The following is a 21157-nucleotide window of genomic DNA, read 5'->3' as shown; positions in this document are numbered from 1 at the left end:
TGGTGCGGTCCGGAGTCGCCTAGCCCCGTGGTCCTGAGGGCAAGGGGGAAACAGAACGACGCCTGTCATTGGGCGAGGTTTGAAAACGTTCGCAAGTTAACCTGGTTTGACGTAGCGAATCTCCCGAACATCTTTAGGACCGAGGTGTTTTGTATAAAATGCTTCGATGTAGTGCTTTCTAGTTAACAGTCGCAACCGTGTCCCCCCCAAAGGAGGACGTAAATGAGCAGTTTCTTCAGCTTCATGCAATGAACTTGATCTATTCGTTCATCGGAAGAAAAGAGTGTTAGGAGACAGTGCTGCAACGGACTTGGGAGAAAGTTTCAGTGAATAAACGCACATTGAGATCGATATCTTCCCTAGATAACGCTAGTGGGACCGGGCAGAACAGAACTACGGTATCTTTAACGGGATGTACTAAAACGAATGACAGGATTGCCCATTGGAAATAATGGGAGAGGCTTGAATGCCCATTGGAAATAATGGGAAACCGGAATGCCCTTTGACTTGCATGGGCTCCATTGAAACACATTAGAGCAAAAAAAAAAAGGTGCAACGAAAACATGGAATGGATTTTGAAGGAAAGTGTCTGGGCCCAGATAGACTGTTCTGGGACTGGATTGACAGGCCCTATGCTGAAATGACGACCCCTGGGTGTGACAGAAGGGCTCTGGGACTAGAATGACAGGCCCCTGACTGAAATGAGAGCCCCTGGGTGTGCCAGAAGGGCTCTGGGACTGGAATGACAGGCCCCATGCTGGAATGATGGCCCCTGGGTGTGACAGAAGGGCTCTGAGACTGGAAAGACAGGCACCAGGCTGGAATGACGGCCCTTGGGTGTGCCAGAAGGGATCGGGGACTGGAATGACAGGCCGCTGACTGGAATGACGGCCCCTGGATGTGCCAGAAGGGCTCAGGGACTGGAATGACAGGCCCCTGACTGGAATAGCAGCCTCTGGGTGTGAGAGATGTGGTCTTGCAGTGTAATTTCAGTCCCATTAATGCAGTGATAGCCCTGAGTGTGGCGGAAGCTTTGTGGGAGCCAATTGAGTCATCCTTGAATGCACTGATACTCTCTAAAAATTGTAGGATTGTTCTGTGGCTGGAATGACATGCCCATGAGTGGAATAATGGTCTCCTCTAGAGATAGTAGTCTGCAACTGGAGTCACCAAGACTGGAATCAAACACTTAAATTTCAATTTATATTCCAGGGAGTTGTTTAGCTATCATCATTTCAGATCCTCCTATATCTTTATCCTTCCTCTCACCCAGTCAGTTTCATCACAGTTTCATGAAGTCTATATCAGCCACCTCTTCTATTTTCAGGCATAAATCCTTCTGTTCTCTCCCTTCCTGCTCCCACAGCCTATTCCACAGCCATTCAGACCTCCATGTCCCCCTCAAGTGTCACCCCACTCCAATTCCTTGCTCAATTTTGCTCATTCTGTTGACCACTGGCACAGAGCACACCTCCATAGTCTCTCTGTGAAAAAACCCGTTTCATACCTTAGTTCAACAGTTGACAAAATCATGGTCTTATCTTGTTGCATGCTCTTGCCATTTTATCTATTTACTTAGTTTGTTCTTATCCACTTTTGGTCAGGTTGCAGTGATAATGGACTCTAAATCCAACAGAAAAAAAAGGGGTCCCCAAACTTGCAACCCTTTGGAGCCTGCCGGCATGTTTGTGATTCTGACACACCATGTTGGGTGCAGACACAAAATGACTGCTGCAGCAGGTGAGTGAGCAAGGAAAGACTGGGTGCAGTGTTCCTTTGGTCACACGATGAAGATCCCTGTAATGATTTGTCAGCTGATGCCAAAGGAATATTTTTCAAATTCTGCTCAGCACTGCAGTATACTTGCTAGGCAGGTGCCACATATCTCCCAACTTTATGAAAAAACTTGCTGGACACCAGGAAAACTGGCCTAATCTGCACCGCACACTTGGCAGGCTACACTGAGCATTCACATTGATTGGTGCCCAAATGGCTTCGGGTCCCATTGTTTGACCCAGCACAACCTCTAGGCAATTTGGTGTCTGCTGACACATTTACATGTGTCTGTTTGGAGCAGAATTTTGTTGGGGCTGGAGCTGACATCAATATTTATTTATGCAAATTTCACAGGTATTGCAAGATTGCCATGTTGGAGCCCCTCCCCTCACCTGCAGATTAGACTGGTCTGTGGCTACTGGAGAGGCAATTTGTGGCAGCATTCTTGATAAAGACATGTACCTTTTAAGCTTGTTCTACTTCGTGGGAATTTAGCAAGTGTTTTCATTTCAGTCATGAACGAGTTAAACTGTTTGTGTTACCTACTTAATTGGTAAACATACTTTGAATGTAACCATTAGAGCTTCGAATAAGATTCGTGCCATAGAAAGGGGCGTCACTAAGCATAATGAAGTAGGATTAGGATTTTCTATTGGGCAGTTTGTTTATTGGGGGCAATTAATTGATGCTATATACTGAAGTTTTATTGCTCTTTGTTCACTTCTTCCACTTCTTCACTTCTTGCCTCTACTCAAAGTCACTTATCTAGCAAGATGTAGTAAGCATAGCAATTTATTATTTTATCCAAATGTAACCCTAATTGTTATTCTTTGGTAAAGTAATTTTACAGAGGTACACTGGAGTGTGTGTGAATCTATTCTCATTACTTCCAATGTGCAATCTTTGCACAATCTCTGCTATATTTTCCTCTACTTTCAATCAGTTTTTTTGAGCAAAACTGGGAAAGGATTAACAGTGGTGGTGCTTCATTCCCTCCCAGCAGCTCCCTGCCGCTTCGCATCGTAAAGGGCTGTGCGTCAGGATGGGAGGGGCAGAAAACGAAGTGGCAGTTTCAGCCTTTCCCTGCTTTTAAAGCCCATAGGAATGAACACAAACATTAGGACTATTTCCTGGCTCAGAAAAAGCCAGGAACGAGTCCACAATTTGTTTTACTGATAATGATGGTGATACAGGAGTACAGAGAGCCTTGGCGGATGGTCACGGTTACCAGCAGACACACCAATCAGCTACAAGGGAAAGGACAAGAGAGCAGTGAGAGGCAGAGGGGGAGTATTTGATTTTTCATGAACACGATACGTTACAGCAATGACTGGGCACTGGATTCCAACCTACACGGCCCGAATATACACAAAGGGAAAACCAGGGAAAAGACAGACTAAAAATGTTTATTGGCTCTGCCCTCACCAGACATGATTGGGTCAAGGAGGCCTGGGGCATGCCTGGCTTGACTGCGCTCCGCCTCCCAAGGATCCTGCCCAAGCCTCGGTCTGCTGTGGGGAAGGGGGCGCAGGTGAGGAGAGTGTTGCTTGCCTTCTATCTCCACAGTTCCACCTCCGTTTCCCACCTCCAAGCTTCGATCTGCTGTATGGAGAGGTTGTGTGTGCAGTTGGTAAAGCAGCTTGCGTGCCAGACGTGCAGAACCCAGGTCTACTTGCCATGATATTGTGTAGTAAGTAGACCTGGCCTCCGGCCAACAGAGGCCGGAACAACCTGCTACATGTTTGCTGGGGAGGTAGACCTGGCCAACACATGTCTGAAGGCCAGGTCCACTCACCATGGCTTTGTTTGGTGGGGAGACCTGACCTCTACTCATCTGAAGGCCAGGTCTACTTGCTATGGCATTGAACGGCCGGGGGGGGGGGGGGAGCATACCTGGCTTCTGCATGTCTGAAGGCCAGGTCTATTCGCCATGGCATTGCAAAGCAAGTAGATCTGATTGCACTTCCGAAGGCCAGATCTATTTGCCATGGCTACTTGGCCTCTGCATGTCTCAAGGCCACGTCTACTTGCCATATTTTTGCACAGTGAGTTGACCTGCCCTGCAGACCCATACAGCTCAGGTCTATCTGCCATAGACTTGCAGGGCCAGGCCAATTGGTGTGGGGGAAGCAGGGGAACGCAGGTCCCTGGGCACACTCTCCGATGGTGCAACATGCTCCTATGCACCACAGTAGGGCGATTTCAGACCAAAGCAGTCCCAAATCAACCCACTGTGGAGTGCAGGAGCACTCCAGGGCCGTTTCTGCCCCCAACCCAGATAGAACTCCCAGGTTCCACAGCTGCCTGATTCTGCTCGAATCAGGGCTAAATAAGCCAGCCGCAGGGCTCAGGAGTGCTCCTGGGCCCTTTCTGCCCACCCAGAAGCACTTCTGGTCTCCGCAGTGGCCCAAGTCAGGGCTGAATTGGGTGGCTGCAGGGCACAGGAGCACTCCAGGACCCTCCCCCCCAGCAATGCTCCTGGCTCTGCAGTGTCCAAATCAGGCCAGGGTTGGCTGGTGGAGGGAAGGGTCCACCTGCCAAACCCTCTGCAGCCAAGTTGGGGTGAGGAGGTGGCAGGATGGATGGTCTCGCCTCCCAGCCCTTTCCCAACATGATTGGTCAGACTCAGCACTGGGGAGGGAGCAATGCCAGGCCCAGCCACCCTGTCCTCCCCCCACCCATACTGGAGTGCAGCAGAGGAGGCAATGCCAGGCCTGGCTGCCCTGCCCTCCCCTTGACCAGATTATGTTGTGGAGGAAGTGGCAATGCCTGCCCCACCTGCCCTGCCCTTTCTAGAGCCCATTGTATTTTTTCCCCCACAACGGACTTTATTGCTAGTATAAAATAACAGTTAAAACTTCACCCCCTACCCACCACCCATTGACAAGGCAATATAATATTGATAACGATATGTTTATACCCCCTTCCCCTTTGGACCCCACAAAAACTATTGAACTCAAATTAATAAGCAAGCAATTTTCATACCAAATGATAAATTAAAAAACATGATATATGTACAGCCTCTGAGAGACCCTGTGGAAAGTGACCTCATTTGGGCCTGTTGAACAAAAGTGTGACATCAAGGTCCTGTCATTATTGGGAGCAAGAGAAAATGCCCCGCCCCCTGAACCGCAATAGTGCCGGGTAGCACAAACTGCTAGTGACAAATTAAACTGTTTTTCGAGGTTTGGATTGGTCCCCCCCTTCCCCACTTATACAGCTTTCAAGGAAATGGGGAAAAAAACAATTTCTTGACCCTGGAATGCTTTCCATTTTATTGCCAAATTGTTTATTACTGGAATATTGATTCATTTATGAGGAGTAGATGGCTGATTGAGTTATCTTTTTTGTGCACATTTTGATAGGTCAGTGGAGGTAATGTTGAGTTTATGCAGTAAAGCTTGTCTTGATTTGATAGAGTACCGAACAGTAAATAATTTCAAGTTTAAAGACATAATATTAGCAAGGATCCAACACATAGTCTGACACACCCAGGGGCAGTTGATCCAGTCAGGGGCCATCATTCCAGTCCCAGAGCCCTTCTGGCACACCCAGGGGCCATCATTCCAGTCAGGGGCCTGTCTTTCCAGTCCCCGAGCCGTTCAAGCACACCCAGAGACGGTCATTCCAACCTGGTGCCTGTCATTCCAGTCCCAGAGCCCTTCTCTCACACCCAGGGGCTGTCATTCCAGTACAGTGCCTGTCATTCCAGTCCCAGAGCCCTTCTGGCACACTCAGGGGCTCTCATTCCAGTCAGGGACCTGTCATTCCAGTCCCCAATGTCAGGGCTTGCCACCGCTGCCACTGGGCGTGGCACTGGGCAGTCTGCTCCTGACATCATAGGGGGGGCAGGGATTCTGCAGGACCCTGCTCTGTGGAAGGAGGGGCGGTATACCTCACCCAGACTCCCTCTCAGTCCACTCGCTGTCCTGCTCAACCTGGCCTGCTTACCCTCTGCGTCCTCTTTCACTTCTTCCTCCCAGAGCTCTCCTCCAAACCTCCACGCTTGCATCACACCACTCTCACTCCACATCATCACTCCCTACTCACACCCACCACCACAGGGCTCTTCCCAGCCAGCTTTTATAGGGCTTCCTTCTACTGTCCCACCCCTCTTCCAGCCTGGTCTTGGGCTGCACCAAGCAGTTGCAGCTGGGGTAGCTGATCTGGCCCCACTGACCAGCACCAGCTGTGCCTTGTTCCCTGGCTGCCCAGCCTCCCTGCCTTGGCTGATTGCTGCAGGCCTGTCCAGCTGCAGTCCCCTGGCTAGCAGCCCGGCCTGCCTGGCTGAGCTGATGGCTGAAGGTGGGTCCAGCTGCGGCTCCTTGGCTGGTTGCCCAGGGCTTCCTGCAGAGTGCCTCCAATAGCCCCACCTGGAGTGGCTTGGCTTTTGGCAACTCCTGAGCCAGGCTACTATTTTCTAGCTGGGGCGTGGCTTTGGGTTGTTGGGGCTGCTGCTGCTTCTCCTCCTCAGGTAAGGTTTTTGGGTGGGTGACTGCTGGGCCCCCAATCCCTCTGCCCTTGCCCCCTTCTGCCTTGCTTAGTCCCCTTTCCTTCCCCAGGGGAGTGGGACTCGCTGGCCTCCTTCTGTCTCCCCCTGCCTCCTGAGGCCCTGGGCCTTTGCCCCTTGGCCCTGGCACAGGCAGGTTCTGGCTCCATTTGCCCATGGGAGGGGTTGGCCTGCTGTCCCCCGGCTGCCCCCTCTGCTTGCCAGTCAGACTGGTTGACCTATTGTCTGCTGGCTGACCAGTTGACCTGCTGGCTGCTGGCTGCCCCCTCTGTTCGCCCGTCGGCCCGGCTGACCTGCTGTTCCCTCTTGTCAAGTCTGGGGGCTGGGGCTCAGACCCCGGACACCCAAGCCCTTCTGTCACACCCAGGGGCCATCATTCCATCATGGAGCCTGTCATTCCAGTCCCCGAGCCCTTCTTTCACACCCAGGGGCCATCATTCCAGCATGGAGCCTGTCGTTCCAGTCCCAGAGCCCCTCTGTCACACCCAGGGGCCGTCATTCCAGGCAGGGGCCTGCCATTCCAGTCCCAGAGCCTTTCTTTCACACCCAGGGGCCGTCATTCCAGCATGGTGCCTGTCATTCCACTCCCCAAGCCCTTCTGTCACACCAAGGGGCCATCATTCCAGTACGGTGCCTGTCATTCCAGTCCCAGAGCCCTTCTTTCACACCCAGGGGCCGTCATTCCAGCATGGTGCCTGTCATTCCACTCCCCGAGCCCTTCTGTCACACCAAGCGGCCATCATTCCAGTCAGGGGCCTGTCATTCCAGTCCCAGAGCCCTTCTGTCACACCCAGGGGCCGTCATTCTAGCATGGGGCCTGTCATTCCAGTCCCAGAGCCCTTCCAGAACACCCAGGTGACGTCATTACACTCGGGGGCCTGTCATTCCAGTCCCAGATCCCTTCTGGCACACCCAGGGGCCGTCATTCCAGCATGGGGACTGTCATTCCAGTCCCAGAGCCCTTCTGTCACACCCAGGGGTTGTCATGCCAGCATGGGGCCTGTCATTCCACTCCCCGAGCCCTTCTCTCACACCCAGGGGCCGTCATTCCAGTCAGGGCCCTGTCATTCCAGTCCCAGAGCCCTTCTGTCACATCCAGGGGCCTTCATTCCAGTACGGTGCCTGTCATTCCAGTCCCAGAGCCCTTCTGGCACACTCAGGCGCCGTCATTACAGTCAGGGGCCTGTCATTCCTGTCCCCGAGCCCTTCTGTCACACCCAGGGGCCTTCATTCCAGTACGGTGCCTGTCATTCCAGTCCCAGAGCCCTTCTGGCACACTCAGGCACCGTCATTCCAGTCAGGGGCCTGTCATTCCAGTCCCAGAGCCCTTCTGTCACACCCAGGGGCCATCATTCCAGTCAGGGGCCTGTCATTCCAGTCCCAGAGCCCTTCTGTCACACCCAGGGGCCGTCATTCCAGCATGGGGCCTGTCATTCCAGTCCCAGAACCCTTCCGGAACACCCAGGTGACGTCATTGCACTCGGGGACCTGTCATTCCAGTCCCATATCCCTTCTGGCACACCCAGGGGCCGTCATTCCAGCGTGGTGCCTGTCACTCCACTCCCCGAGCCTTTCTGTCACACCAAGGGGCCATCATTCCAGTCAGGGGCCTGTCATTCCAGTCCCAGAGCCCTTCTGTCACACCCAGGGGCCGTCATTCCAGTATGAGGTCTGTCATTCCAGTCCCCGAGCCCTTCCGGCACACCGATGGGCTTTCATTCCAGTCAGGGGCCTGTCATTCCAGTCCCAGAGCCCTTCTGGCACACCCAGGGGCTCTCATTCCAGTCAGGGGCCTGTCATTCCAGTCCCCAAGCCCTTCTGACACACCCAGGGGCCGTCATTCCAGCATGGGGCCTGTCAATCCAGTCCCAGAACAGTCTATCTGGGCCCAGACACTTTCCTTTAAAATCCATTCCATGTTTTCGTTGCACCTTTTTTTTTTTTGCTTTAATGTGTTTCAATGGAGCCCATGCAAGTCAATGGGCATTCCAGTTTCCCATTATTTCCAATGGGCATTCAAGCCTCTCCCATTATTTCCAATGGGCATTCAAGCCTCTCCCATTATTTCCAATGGGCAATCCTGTCATTCGTTTTAGTACATCCCATCTTTAACGACCGTGGAAAAGGGCTTTTCAGCAGATACAGCCCATGTGCTCCTGATCTCCTTTTCCTCTGATATTGGTTTCGTATTTGCTCGGTCTCCACTAGAATTTATCCAGGCTTAGACCAACTCAGCCACTTTCAGACGAGCCTCTGGAGCACTTTCAGGCATGCGATGAGTTCATGCTGTTAACCCCTCCCCGCATTAAGTAGGTATCTTTGTTTTAAAATATTAGTAGGGCAGAGATTATAAGAGTGGGGAGATCCACATATCTGGGTTTATCCGGAGCCTGTTTTTTTCAACAAGCTCGCCCGGTCTCCAGTGCCCGCTTCGCTCCAGAAAGGACATCAGGCAGCACGGAGCAAACGGGCGTAGCAAAAGCGAGCCAAACGCATTATCCACTGATTAGACCTGACAAGGCAAACCGTGACAAGGACGGGGGAAGGAGTTAAACGGCGTTTGCCAACTGGGAACAGGGGCCTTGTAGGTCCGTGTTTTTATTTTTTTTTCCGTTGCAGCATGTCTGTCTTCGTCCCCCGCACTTCGTAATCTACGCCGCCCTCTGTTAACAGACTTTAGCGGCTACATCTTCGACAGGAGACCCCCAACAGCCAAGTCAACCCTCTTCTTTACCAGCAGCAAAGAGCTGCCTGCCCCTCCCTCCGCTCGGTGGAGGCCAGGCTTGGCCGCGTCCTTAGCAACCTCCCTGGCGACTCCTTATCACCGAAGGAAGGAAGAGGAGCGGGACTGAGCGCTAGCTCGGAGTAAGGTTAAGTACAGGGAAGTTGCTGGCTCAGGACAGAAGAGAGAAAAGCCCGATCCGGCAGCCCTCAGTTACATTGTAGTGTTTGGCCCTGTTATGACAGATCGACCTCTAGGTGGTTAAAATGGACCGTTGTCTTGGCAGTGGCAGCTTACTGTGGGGTCGATGGCTTCAACCTTAGCTTTAGGAAGGCTAGAACATCACTTTGTTTTAATGTAATGGGATTATGGACACCGATGCAAAAGTAAATAAATCTTCTCTTTCCAGTCTAAAGTTGGGCAAATTGACTATTTTGATATGTGATAACTGTGCTGACAAAATTGGGTATCTGTTCATAAGTTCTAAAATTAATATAGAACATATTAATTAATTAATTAATTAAGCAACCTCAGTCCAAATCCTGCTGTGTCCTCCCAAATGAAGGAACCCCTCTGAATTTATTTCCCACCCTGCTGCCCTTCAGAACTAAGCCACCCTCTTGTAAGAAGCAGCCAATTATTAAGAGTTTATCAGTGGGACAGGGAGTTCTGGTATTTGTTTGGAGTTATGTGCCAAAGCACACTTGTTTGCCTTTGCTACCCCTAAAATGTCTGTCTTCCCTATATTCTGCCTTTCATAGTTCTTGTGAAAGAATGAGCATTTATGTGGTCTTTAAAACATTCATAACAGCACTTTAGGGGAAGTTGGACTTCCTTTTGGCAAGTACAGTATTGAGTAGTACAGGAACTGGTAAAGTGCTGGTATGTTGAATATTTACTGCTGCTTCTACTTCCTTAAATACATGGAAACATTTTGCCTGTATGGGATAGATGGAAAATGCTATAAAAAGTGCTCCATGGAGAGGATGGCCATTTGGCTTTGTGGCATTTCCCTTGGTTTTTGTTTTTGTAACAGTATTCCTGGAAGCTATGTGTCTGTCATATATTGGTTGCATATAACAGGACAATCAGAGTTTGAGCATTTAATGAAGCCCCCTTCCCCAGATATTGTGTCATTTATTATTTTCCATGTGGTTCACGGTGACTTAAAGAAATAGTTTCAATTAAAAACAAAATACAAGAACAGACCCCAAAATTCTCCCTCTCTCCTCCCAGTTTGGTGTAGTGGTTAAGAGAGTGCGGGACTCTAATCTGGAGAGACGGGTTTGATTCCCCACTTCTTCACTTGAAGCTAGCTGGGTGACCTTGGGCTTGTCACAGTTCTCTGGAGCTCTCTTAGCCCCACCCACCTCATAGGGCGTTTTGTTGTGGGGATAATAATGGCATACTTTGTAGACCGCTCTGTGTGGACATTAAGTTGTCCTGAAGGGCAGTATATAAATCAAATGTTGTTATTATTATAAGATGCCTGGCATTCATAGCCTCTTAAAAACCCTGGCAAACAAGCAAGCCTTGCAGCGCCTCCTGAAGATCCCCACAGATGGAGCTCCCCTCCCCTCTTCAGGAAGCCCATTCCAGAGATCAGGAGCAAGGATGGCAGAGGCCCAAGCCTTGGATGATGCCAAACGGGCCACCCTTAGCAGTGACATTGCCAGCAAATGGCAGCAAATGCGGACTGTAGTTGTCACACAGGAACATATAGAAGGAGACAGTCCTTCAGATCTGTCGGTCCCAGGTTGTGAAGGGCTTTATTAAAGGTCATAACCATCACCTTGGATTGAACTCAGAAACAGACTAGTGGCCAGTGTAGCTGTTTCAAAATGGGCAATGTATGTTCCCAGCAGCTAGGCCTTAACAATAGTTGGCAGCCACATTCTGGCCCAGCTGTAGTTTCTGGGTTGTCCACAGCAGCAGTCTCACATAGTTCATTATAGTAATCCAACCAGGAGGTTACAAATGCATGGATCAGCAGGGCCAGATTGGCTGAGTGTAGGTAATGAGAGAGTTGGTGCCCAAGATGCAGCTTACATTTAGCAAGCTATTATTTTCTACCTTCAATAGGAACAATTTGGCATGTGTGGCTTTTCCAGTGCAGCTCCTTTCCACCTGCTAAACTTGTCGCTACCATAATGTTATGAAAGTCATAGCAACACTTTTGGGGTCATCATGAGTCTGGACCACAGCTCTCTCCCAGTATGTACTGCAGTGTTCCAGGAATCAGTTTTCATTAATGTCTTAATGTGAACAAATGCTTACTAACTATAAATGCACAGCAGATGGAGCTATCTGTTGTGTTATTACAAATAGTGTACTGAACCCATTGCTTGCTTGTCTCTCCCACTTCTGCCAGCTCAGCATTTTATTTATTTACATTATTTATAGTCTGCCTTTCTCATTGGAGGTGACAGTGGAGGTGTGAGTATAATTTCTCAGGCTCAGTTCCTTTTCTATAAAATCCGCCCTGAGCCTGTGAAAGCGGGGAGGGCGGAATATAAATATAATAAATTAAATTAAATTAAAAAGGTAATTGTATTAACACACTTCGTAGGATGTTTGGTGATAATTGCTTTCCAAATTATCACTTTTTTGTTCGATAAATATATATAAATATACAGCAGTTATTCATAGTGTAGTAAAGTTAGATGCTCCTCATTACAAGAATTTTGTTGCAAGGATAGTATATTTTCATAATGCTTAAATCAGAAAATGAGATTGCCCCCATCCCTCGCTGGTGCTCCTCCATTCTCCTGGCTATTTCAGCATGCGATGTGGTAGGAATCATGTTACTGGTGTTAGATTAGGACTAGCACAAATAAAGAATGAATTTTTAAAAATCCAAGCATTTTAATCAACTTGAAAGATCCTTTGTGTTGTAAAGCACTTTACATGATGGAAATTCTTGTCCTGGGCTTGAACCAGTAACTTTATGGCCTGAGGATAAGGCTTTTCCAAAGGTGATGTAGTTACGTCCTCTTGCAGATTATTTTTAAATCTAAAGCATTCTCAATTCTGATGAACTGCTAGCATTTAGATTTTCAAAGGGAAAATATTCCATTTTTTGTTCTCTGTCCTAGGAGCCTTTGATGTATCTGGAAACCAGCATTAACTAATCTAACGAAGGCTGCAACACCTCCTAGTGTCTATTTTGAGAAAGCTAAAAATGGAAGATTTTGAATTTTTCTAATAAAGCTAGAAACATCCTCTCAATATCCCCCCTCCCCCCACATCGGCTTCCTGGTGGTTTGCTTCTCTGTCAGCTGATCCATCTATCCTGATTAAGGATTCTGGGGAACTCAAAAATTTTTACACACTGTTTTATAATATTTTGGTTGCTCCTAATTTTGAATATTCTACTGTTTGTGGATTTTTCCCCTCATAGGTGGCTGAGTGTGTGGTAGCAGTGAAAAAGGAAAACTCCATACTGGGGATAATCAGGAAAGGAATGAAAAAGGAAATTAGCATATTGTAATGCCTTTGTTTAGAGCTATGGTGGAATACTTGTGTGGTTCTGCTCATCATTATCTCTCTAATAGGATAATGCTAAACTGGAAAAAGTACGGTTGGGAACAGCCAAGATGATTAAGGGGTTGAAGCACTTTTCTTGTGTTACCCAAATGGCTATACAAGTGGAGGCCCTGTAATAAACAAAGGTATCCTTTTGATGGCACAAGACAATATTTTAGGATCTTTAACCTGTGTATACTACGGTTCAGATTCAGCACAGCCTCTGAAGGTATGAGTTCTCTTACAAAGTTTTTATGGAATAACACATAAGCCAAATTAAACTCCTGTTACAAAAAAAAGAGAGGGAGTCCTGTAAAGTGTGGAAATCCTGTAGAGTCATCATCATGTAGAGAATGGAAGAGATGAGGGTAGAGACAGAGGCTAGCACATCTCCAAGGAGCCTCTGCCAAGTTACACAGGGCAATCAGGAACAACTGCTGCAAAGTATTGAGAATTTGGGGGCTATTTATAAAAATGCTGGAGGTGGAAAGATCAGGTTGATCCATGCTCAGGACTGGGTTGGAACCCAAAAGTTTGAATTCTATTGGGTGATTTCAAGTTGTCAGGTGGGAGAATGTTCAGGATGGGGCTGTCAACTAGTACAGATGTTCATGATCTGGAATGTGCTGGTCATAAAGTGGGACAATGATAAGTGAACAAATGACTGGAAGTGACAAGTGGCTGTCTCTGGGAAGATGATGGGTTTATGATAAGGCTGATCACCTGCTAAATCCTGCCCTCCATTAGGGCTATCAGAAAACCTAGTTCTGGAGAATTGCCCAGATTTCAAGTGGGGACAAGGCTGATATGAGAGCCTCTAGGTAGACCCAATTAAGTTAGGCTGCTTCCTTGAGGAGGTTTGGAAAAGTAGAACTATTGCTGGGTGATTGACTTGGCCATAAAAGGGTAGGAATGTTCCTTCTCAGTTGTTTTGGTAAGGAAAGGAACTAGCTGGGGTCTTTCCACTGCTTATTGTGTTGCAGATTGGAGGTGTTCATAGGGCCAAATTAATCAGGGAGGAAGGTCTGAAGTCCTGGGTGGGGGTGGCCCTCCAATTTTAATCTCTCTTGGAGGGCTCTACATGATTTTGATGAATGAGCTGCCTTGCCTTCCATCATGCCCATAGCATGACTCACAGCCATTTGGTCACTAGTCTGGTTCTTTACCATTTAAACACTAGTGTGGCTTTGATATAGGTTTAATGTAGACTCCATCTTTTATCTATAGGCATGCGCTGAGGCAAAAGGGAGGGGGGTCAAAATGGGGGTCCTGATGAGGCGAGGATCCCAGGGTCTACATATATGAGGAAAGACTAAAGTATTTGTATTTTTCTAATTTGAAAAATGACAGTTGAGGGGGGGGGAGGATAGAGGTTCATAAAATTATGCACACGGTGGTGAAAATGAAGGAGCTTTTCGCCCTCTCCCATAATATTAGAACTCGGGTGCTTGATGAAGTTGATGAGCAATAGGACAGACAAATGAAATACTTCTCAATGAGTAATTAAACTGTGGAATTCACTGTCCATGGAAGTAGTGATGGCCATGAACATAGATGGCTTTAAAAGGGAGTAGACGGATTCATGGAGGATAGGTCCATCAGTGGCTATCCATGGTGACTATAGAGGCAGAAAACCTCTAATTACCAGTGCTAGGAGGCAACATGTTCATTGGCCCTCTAGGATGACTGGTTGGCTGCTGTGTGAAACAGGATGCTGGACTAGATGAACCACTGGGTGGATCTAGCAGGGCCCTGATGTTCCTATATTCTTAAATGTTTGTGGGGAAGCACATTTGTACAATATTTGTACACATTACAATGTTTGTACAATGCCAACATTTTTTGGACATACAGTTTTTGGTACAAGTCAGTGAAACTGAGCAGAAGAGTGGTGTGGAGGAGAGAAAGAGGATTGCTTAATTTAACCACTGTTTTCGGGGTGGGGGAGAAGAGAGGTTTGCTGTTGTTCAAAGTGTCTTGTTTTTTCACATGGGAAAAGATACAGGATTGCATTTTTTTCCAGAAGTGGAAAAAATAGGGGGAGGGGGCTTAGAACCAAGAAAACATCTGGAGGAGAAAGGGTTAAACTGCCATTTTTCCTGCTCAGAATTCACAGCCTGCTGAGGCACCTTTGAGTTAAAAACAACTGGGATGCGCGGGGGGAGGAGGAGGAAGTAAACAGGCAGCTGGTCCATAGTGTACAATTTGACAGTATTATACCCAAAGGGTTTGAGAGACAAAGAGTTTGGGGAAATGAAACATCAGCCCTGTATGAAGCCACTTGATTTGCCATTCCTGGCATAAAGGCTAAGATGCCTCAGTATTTTGTCCTTGCCTAAGGTTTTCAGTAGAGTACTAGCTTCTGTATTTCTGAGATCATGGGCATGCTAGGCTACAAAAAAATTCTTGTTCTGGGTCTAGGTCTGGATTTGGATATGATTGCCAGGACCCTGGTCCTGCTAGTGCTGTTGAAATGATTAATATCTTTGTGAATTAAGATGATAATCAGAAGCAGAATGCTGACACGAATAATAAAATATACTTTTATGTTATTAAAATTCTATTGAAATTCTTATAATCAAGGAGAGGGGAGATTTTGGCAGTGGCTGGAAGACAGGATTGAATAAGGTTTGCTTGGGAAACAATACTACAATTGTACTTCTGACAAAAGTATAATGAATGAACAAAGATTTAGTTGATGGGGACCTCAGACTTGATTAAAAATTGCAAATTGCCACTTTACTGGAGCATTTTATAAGAAAGGAACTAAGATGTATTTAGAATTAACATAGGCAGAATGGTGGTTCATCTTAACAACAATGAAAAAAAATCAGACTGATCTTTTCAGAAACGCAAGGTAATCTGCTCTTTTTATTAGGATTTGCTTTTCATTCTCTTATAACTGCAATGAGTGAAGATGGATGGTAGATTAGATTTGGTGAAAAATTTTACACCCTGAATATCTTCATACCTAGTTTGCTGAAATAGCTCTTGGTATTATAACTGGAGCACAAAGTCTTTTTCTGTTTGAGTGAGTGTGTTGCAGAATACAGTAATGAAAGATTTGTATGCCTTCGTTTTGCTTGCATCACCTTGCTTGCAATTTTAGTTAGCATTTGGCCAGGTATCTTTGCTGGATCTGGAATAGTTTGCCACATTTTGTAGAATTCTGTGGGCCAGAATGGTAAATCGGTGAAAGAAATTTAAAACTACAACTAGCCACATTGCATGATCAAATTTAAACATCTGCAACAATGGCTGGCTTATCAAGAAAAGAGGCAAGTTATGCTGTTAGAAGAACCCAACCAAGCATATAAAGGCATCACATTATGGCTGCTATATTTACAAGAGGAGACCACAAGAGTCCACACACCAGGCACCAGTTTCTTCACTGCAACCCCTCTTTCTATTTTTTTGCCCCTCTGTTTTTTTCTTTCTCTCTCTGTTTCTCTCCTTTCCACCTCACCACTGTCCCTTTCTTTCTCTTGTTTTGTCCCCATACTTTCCCCCTTTAACCCCAAACTGGTTCTTTCTCACCCATTTCCCTTTTCCTGCCATTTTCTTTCCTTTGTTTCTTCCCCACAGCTTTCTTTCCCTTTTTAATCCTCAGCCAGCCATTTCTCATCTTTTTTCCTGCTCTCCCACTGCTTTCGTTCCTCTGGTCCACTCCGGTTTCTGTCTTTTTTTCAACTTCCCCCTGCTTTCTGGCTTTTCTCTGGGCTCCTACAGTAGTACCTTTTGTCCGTCTGTTTGCTGAGATTGCTAAGGCATTCCCAGAATACCATCCATAATCTTGTAAGGTTTTGTAAGATCTTGCACAGTATTCTCCAGTTTGGGTTTTTAAATCCTCCTCCCATTTTTTTTTCTTTTTGGATTTTTCTACAAACATAGGGGCTGCCTCAAGTTGGTAGGAAATTCTCTCTTTTTTTTGAAAAATTTTTTATTGGGTTAGAATATTATTATTTTTACATTACATTCAATTTTCCCCAAATTTTTCATTTCTAACCCCCTCCCTTTCCCCCCCTTTTGTTGACTTCCAACAGCTTTCCCACCCTTTGTCCCTTTTCCCTTACTTCTATTAAATTCCTCTGTCTAAAACAGATATACATTCTCCATTATATTAAGCAGTACATCTTTAACTACTTTTCTTATTATACACCCAAACTGTACGTCTTTGGATAAACAATTTATCCCATTTTCCAGTTTTGAATATTTCTATATATCATAAACCTATATATCATAAACCATAAAAATCTTACATTTAAATCAAACAATTTGACTTGTTCTCTATATATTACTCATTCTATCTTTTTATGGTAATTCTATATAGCTCATCACATAGTCAATCAATTTAACTCTTCTGTACATTCAGTTTGGTGCATATAAATCTTATCAAAGAAAGAAAATATTGTTGGTTACTCAATCCTCGTATTTAAACCTTATCATTAATTATTTTCTATCAATAATCTGTTAATCTAACTGCTTATAAATTCACATTTATCTCTTCCTCCCCCGGTAAAGTCACCCCTCTCTTTTATACTTTTATTATACTTCAGTAGTTCTCAAACTGCCAAAGTTGGTAGGAAATTCTCCTTCTCTGTACATGGTCCTGTTGTGCATACTATTTGATTTGTATTCTAGGGCTAAGTTCAGAATTAGATATATTGATATTTTGATCCAACCAAAATATCAGAGCAATCAGGTACAGTAAGCAAAGACTGCTGTTATTCTCTCCATGCTAGAGATTCCCTCGGACATTAGTTTTCGTTCTAATGGGCCAATCAAGTCTCTTTCCCATCTCCATACCCTCTTTCTTTTCTGATTGGAGGAGTAACGTGCTGCTGCTCCCTTACACCAATCAGAAGCACTAATTCCAATTTCCCGACTTTTCTTGTCCTCTGTCATGCCTGTGAAAATCAGCCTGTGTTTTCCATTGTGCTCAGTTGTTGTGAGTACCAGATCTCATGTGTGCCTTAATTTGCCCTTGCTCCCTTCTGAGTGCCTGATCAGATGTGTTCTATGAGTTCATCACTTTGGATCTGTTGCCTGGAATTGCTGCTGAATTACATGCCTTCCGATTCCCTGACACACAAAAGCATAAATCCCTTTCTCTCTCCGTATCTCTCCTCTGTTTAATTTTCACTTCCTTTCTCTTATTTTCTGAGGCATGCACTTGTGGGTCCAACTGCTGGGTGCGTGCCAGAACTGAGTACTACTGACATTGATGGGAAGGTGGTATTTTTATTTGAACATGTATTGAAATAACTGTTATGACAACTTCCCTGTCACTCTAGCTCTCCTTAATCAACTATGTCTGATCATTTCAGCTTATTACAGCCTTTTTGCCTTCTTTTCTAAGCCACTGTGGAGCTCTGCCACTTTTCATCTTAATGGCAAACCTTAGGACATTAAGTATTCAGTCTCCTTCATTAGAGCTTGGACCGAAGGACTGTTCACATGGATAAGGAAGTGTACTAGAGGCATCCACCATCCAGTTTTTAAGTAGCAATTTTAAGTGGAAGGTTGATTGCCTCTGATTAGCTGATTGCTATCTTGTACATTTTAAAATTTATATGGTATTGCTGTGCTGTTGCTGATTTTAAACTGTTTTAAGGTGCAAGTTTTATTATAAATGTTTTTTACTGGATGTAATCCACCCTGAGCCTGCCTTTGCGGGGAGTCTACTACACTCCTTGCATTGTCACCTAGGGGCTATGTTGGTCTGCGTTACGGCTAAATGATCACACCAGACACTTGCGTGGGTTAGAAATGGCCACAAATTTATTGATTACAGCTATATGGAGCATTGGCCTGGCATCTGGGCTGGATCCCCGTTGGCATCGTAGGCCTTCCTGCCGACCGATGCATCCCCCGCCAGCCTCCCGCTGGCCCATCGGCTCATTCTGCTCCGTCGCCGGCTCCGCCTGGCGACCCTTGCTTCCAGCTCCGTCGGGGTGAGCAGTCCCGCAGGCCAGCTCACCCTGATGGGATCCGGCCCAATGCCTCGAAAACCGCCACTGGAGGCTGGCCAAAGGCCCGCCTCCCGCCAACGCTCCAGCTGCTGTAACCACAAAGGTGGAGCCACCCCCAATCCCCGAGGGGGGCCCTGATTTAGATGCCCAGAGGGAGGCGAAAAACCCCAAGTGGCCTCGGCCAATCTGGCCCCTTGCGGGAAAAAATTCCTCCCCGGCCCCCGAAGGCGACCGGCCAAGTGGCCCTGGGGATCTCCACCGGGGCCCTCCGGGGGGCCCACTCTCACCCCCCCGCCTGAGCTGCTCTCGTTGTTCCTCCAGTCATTCAGCTCCGTGATGCCTCTCTCCGGTCGGGGTGGGTGCTGCGCCTGTAACTGAATCACACAAGGTTAGTACGATCTTTCCTGACATAGCCCAAATAGGCTCTGGAAGTCCACCTGCCCACACGCTTTATCCTTTCAGCGGACAGGCCCACTTCTGTTGCTGTGGTGGCTGCTCCGATGCGAAACGAGTGGGACCCGTATGCCTCTGGTGGGAAGCCTGCCGCCTGTAGGCTGGTCCGCATGACTGCTGTGAACTGGTACCTGGTAAGTGGCCTGCCGTCAGCGTGCACTAGGAGCTGACCCGGGATGGCCGGGCGCCTGTCCAGGTATGCCCTGACCGCCTGCACTGGGCACGGGGCCCCCCGCCCCACGGCGTGGAGCTGCACGATCGCCCCACGCCCCAGCTGATCGGTCTTGGACTGCCGGACCCTGATCTTAAGTGTGCCCCTCTTGATTGATACGTCTACTCGCGCCAAGGCCCTGTTGGACTGATCCCTGGAAGAGGCCGCCGCCAGCTCGCTGACGCGGAAGGCCCCATAGAACGCTAGGCTGAAGGCCGCCTCGAACAACGTGGCTTCGAAGGGTGAGTGGCATACCCCCCCCCAGGTGTTGCAACAGGCCCTGCAGGACTCCCGCTGTGATGGGTCGCCGGGTGTCCCTGCGCGGTGGCCCCCGCCGGGCCCAGCTCGCCATGGCCCTGCGGGCCAGAAAGCTACCCGTCGGGTCTGACCTCCCCGTCGCCTTGCAAAAGAATGAAATGGCTGCCACGTGCATCCTGATGGTCTTGGGTGCATACCCCGCTTCGTCCATCCGAGCCAGGTATTCCAACAGGGCCTCTTCCGGCACACCCCGTCCTGGCTGGCCTAGTCTCTCCGAGAGGAACGTTGTAAATGCTGCGACTGCGGTCCCATAGGCCCGCCTAGTCGTAGGCGCCAAAGAATCAAGAACTCCCTGTACTATCCGGTGCTCCCAAGCTCCCACAACTCTTCCGGGAAGGGGTCTGGCTGCTGCTTTGCGTCTGGTGCCATCTCTCGAAACCTGTCCTCCTGAAAGCGAGAAAGGGCGTCTGCTATGTTGTTGTCCACCCGGGAATGTGGCGAGCCCCAAACACGATGTTATTCTGCAGGCACCGAAGCACCATCCTGCGCACCAAACGCATGACGTGCTCTGAGCGTGATGTCTGCCTGTTCACCACCCGCACCACTGCTTGGTGGTCGCACCAGAAGAGAACCTTCTTGTTGCTAAACTGGTCGGACCAGAGTTCTATGGCTGTCAGGATGGGAAAGAGCTCGAGGAACGTGAGGTCTCTGAGAATGTCCCGCCCCAGCCAGGCCGTGGGCCACCTCTGCGCGCACCACTGGCCCACCCAGTACACCCCGAAGCCCACACCTCCTGCCGCGTCGGAGTGCACCTGCAGCTCCGCCCCCAGATCGAGGGGCTCCCGCCACCAGGACACTCCGTTGAAGTCCCTCAGGAAGATGTCCCAGACGCGCAGGTCAGCTTTCAGCTGTTTTGTTATTCTGATGTGGTGCTGTGGCGCCGTAACTCCAGCTGTTGCTCTAGCCAGGCGTGCGCAGAATGGCCTCCCCGGCGCCACTACCCTGCAAGCAAAGTTAAGGCTCCCCAGGAGTGACTGTACCTCCCGCAGTGTTCTCTTCTTGGCTTTGAGCGCCGAGCCGACCTTTTCCTGCAGGCCTTTCAACTTCTCCGGGGGCAGCCTGCAGGTGCCTCGCAGCGAATCTATCTCTATGCCCAGGAACGACAAGCAAGTAGTGGGGCCTTCCGTCTTCTCTTGGGCCAGCGGAACGCCTAGCTCCCGTGCCAATCCTTGGAACAGCTCTAAGAGCCTCTGGCACTCCCCTCCCTCTGCCGGCCCTGACATGATAAAATCATCGAGGTAGTGAGAAATGAATGGAGATCGCGCCCGATCCTTCAGTGCCCATTCGAGGAATGTGCTGAAAGTCTCAAAGGCCGCACAGGCCACCGCACAGCCCATTGGCATGGCTTTGTCCATGTACCATTGTTCCTGGAATTTGAACCCCAGGAGGCACCAGTCCTCTGGGTGGACTGGCAATAGCCGGAAGGCGGATTGTATATCACACTTGGCCATCAGGGCACCCCGGCCGCAGGCCCGGACTAGGTTCACCGCCTGGTCGAATGATGCGTAACGCACGGTGCAGAGCTCTGGTGGTATTGCTTCGTTCACTGATGCTCCTTTCGGGTAGGACAGGTGGTGAATCAGTCGGAATTCTCCCGGTGTCTTTTTGGGGACTACTCCCAGCGGGGACACTCTCAGGTTGTTTACTGGGGGTGCATCGAAGGGGCCAGC

General features: G+C 48.3%; 1 protein-coding gene across 1 annotated transcript in view; it reads left to right on the top strand.

The window, feature by feature from the left end:
• Nucleotides 1-9108: 9108 nt before the first annotated feature.
• TMEM232 (transmembrane protein 232) overlaps nt 9109-21157 on the top strand; it is a 263702-nt gene continuing 251653 nt past the window's right edge. The window contains exon 1 of the mRNA XM_054986937.1: nt 9109-9151. The gene's annotated coding sequence lies outside the window, so the exon portion shown is untranslated. The remainder of the gene's footprint in view (nt 9152-21157) is intronic.

Source organism: Eublepharis macularius, chromosome 8 (genome assembly GCF_028583425.1).
Source record: "Eublepharis macularius isolate TG4126 chromosome 8, MPM_Emac_v1.0, whole genome shotgun sequence".
NCBI lineage: Eukaryota > Metazoa > Chordata > Lepidosauria > Squamata > Eublepharidae > Eublepharis > Eublepharis macularius.
This window is presented reverse-complemented; position numbering and strand designations above follow the sequence as displayed.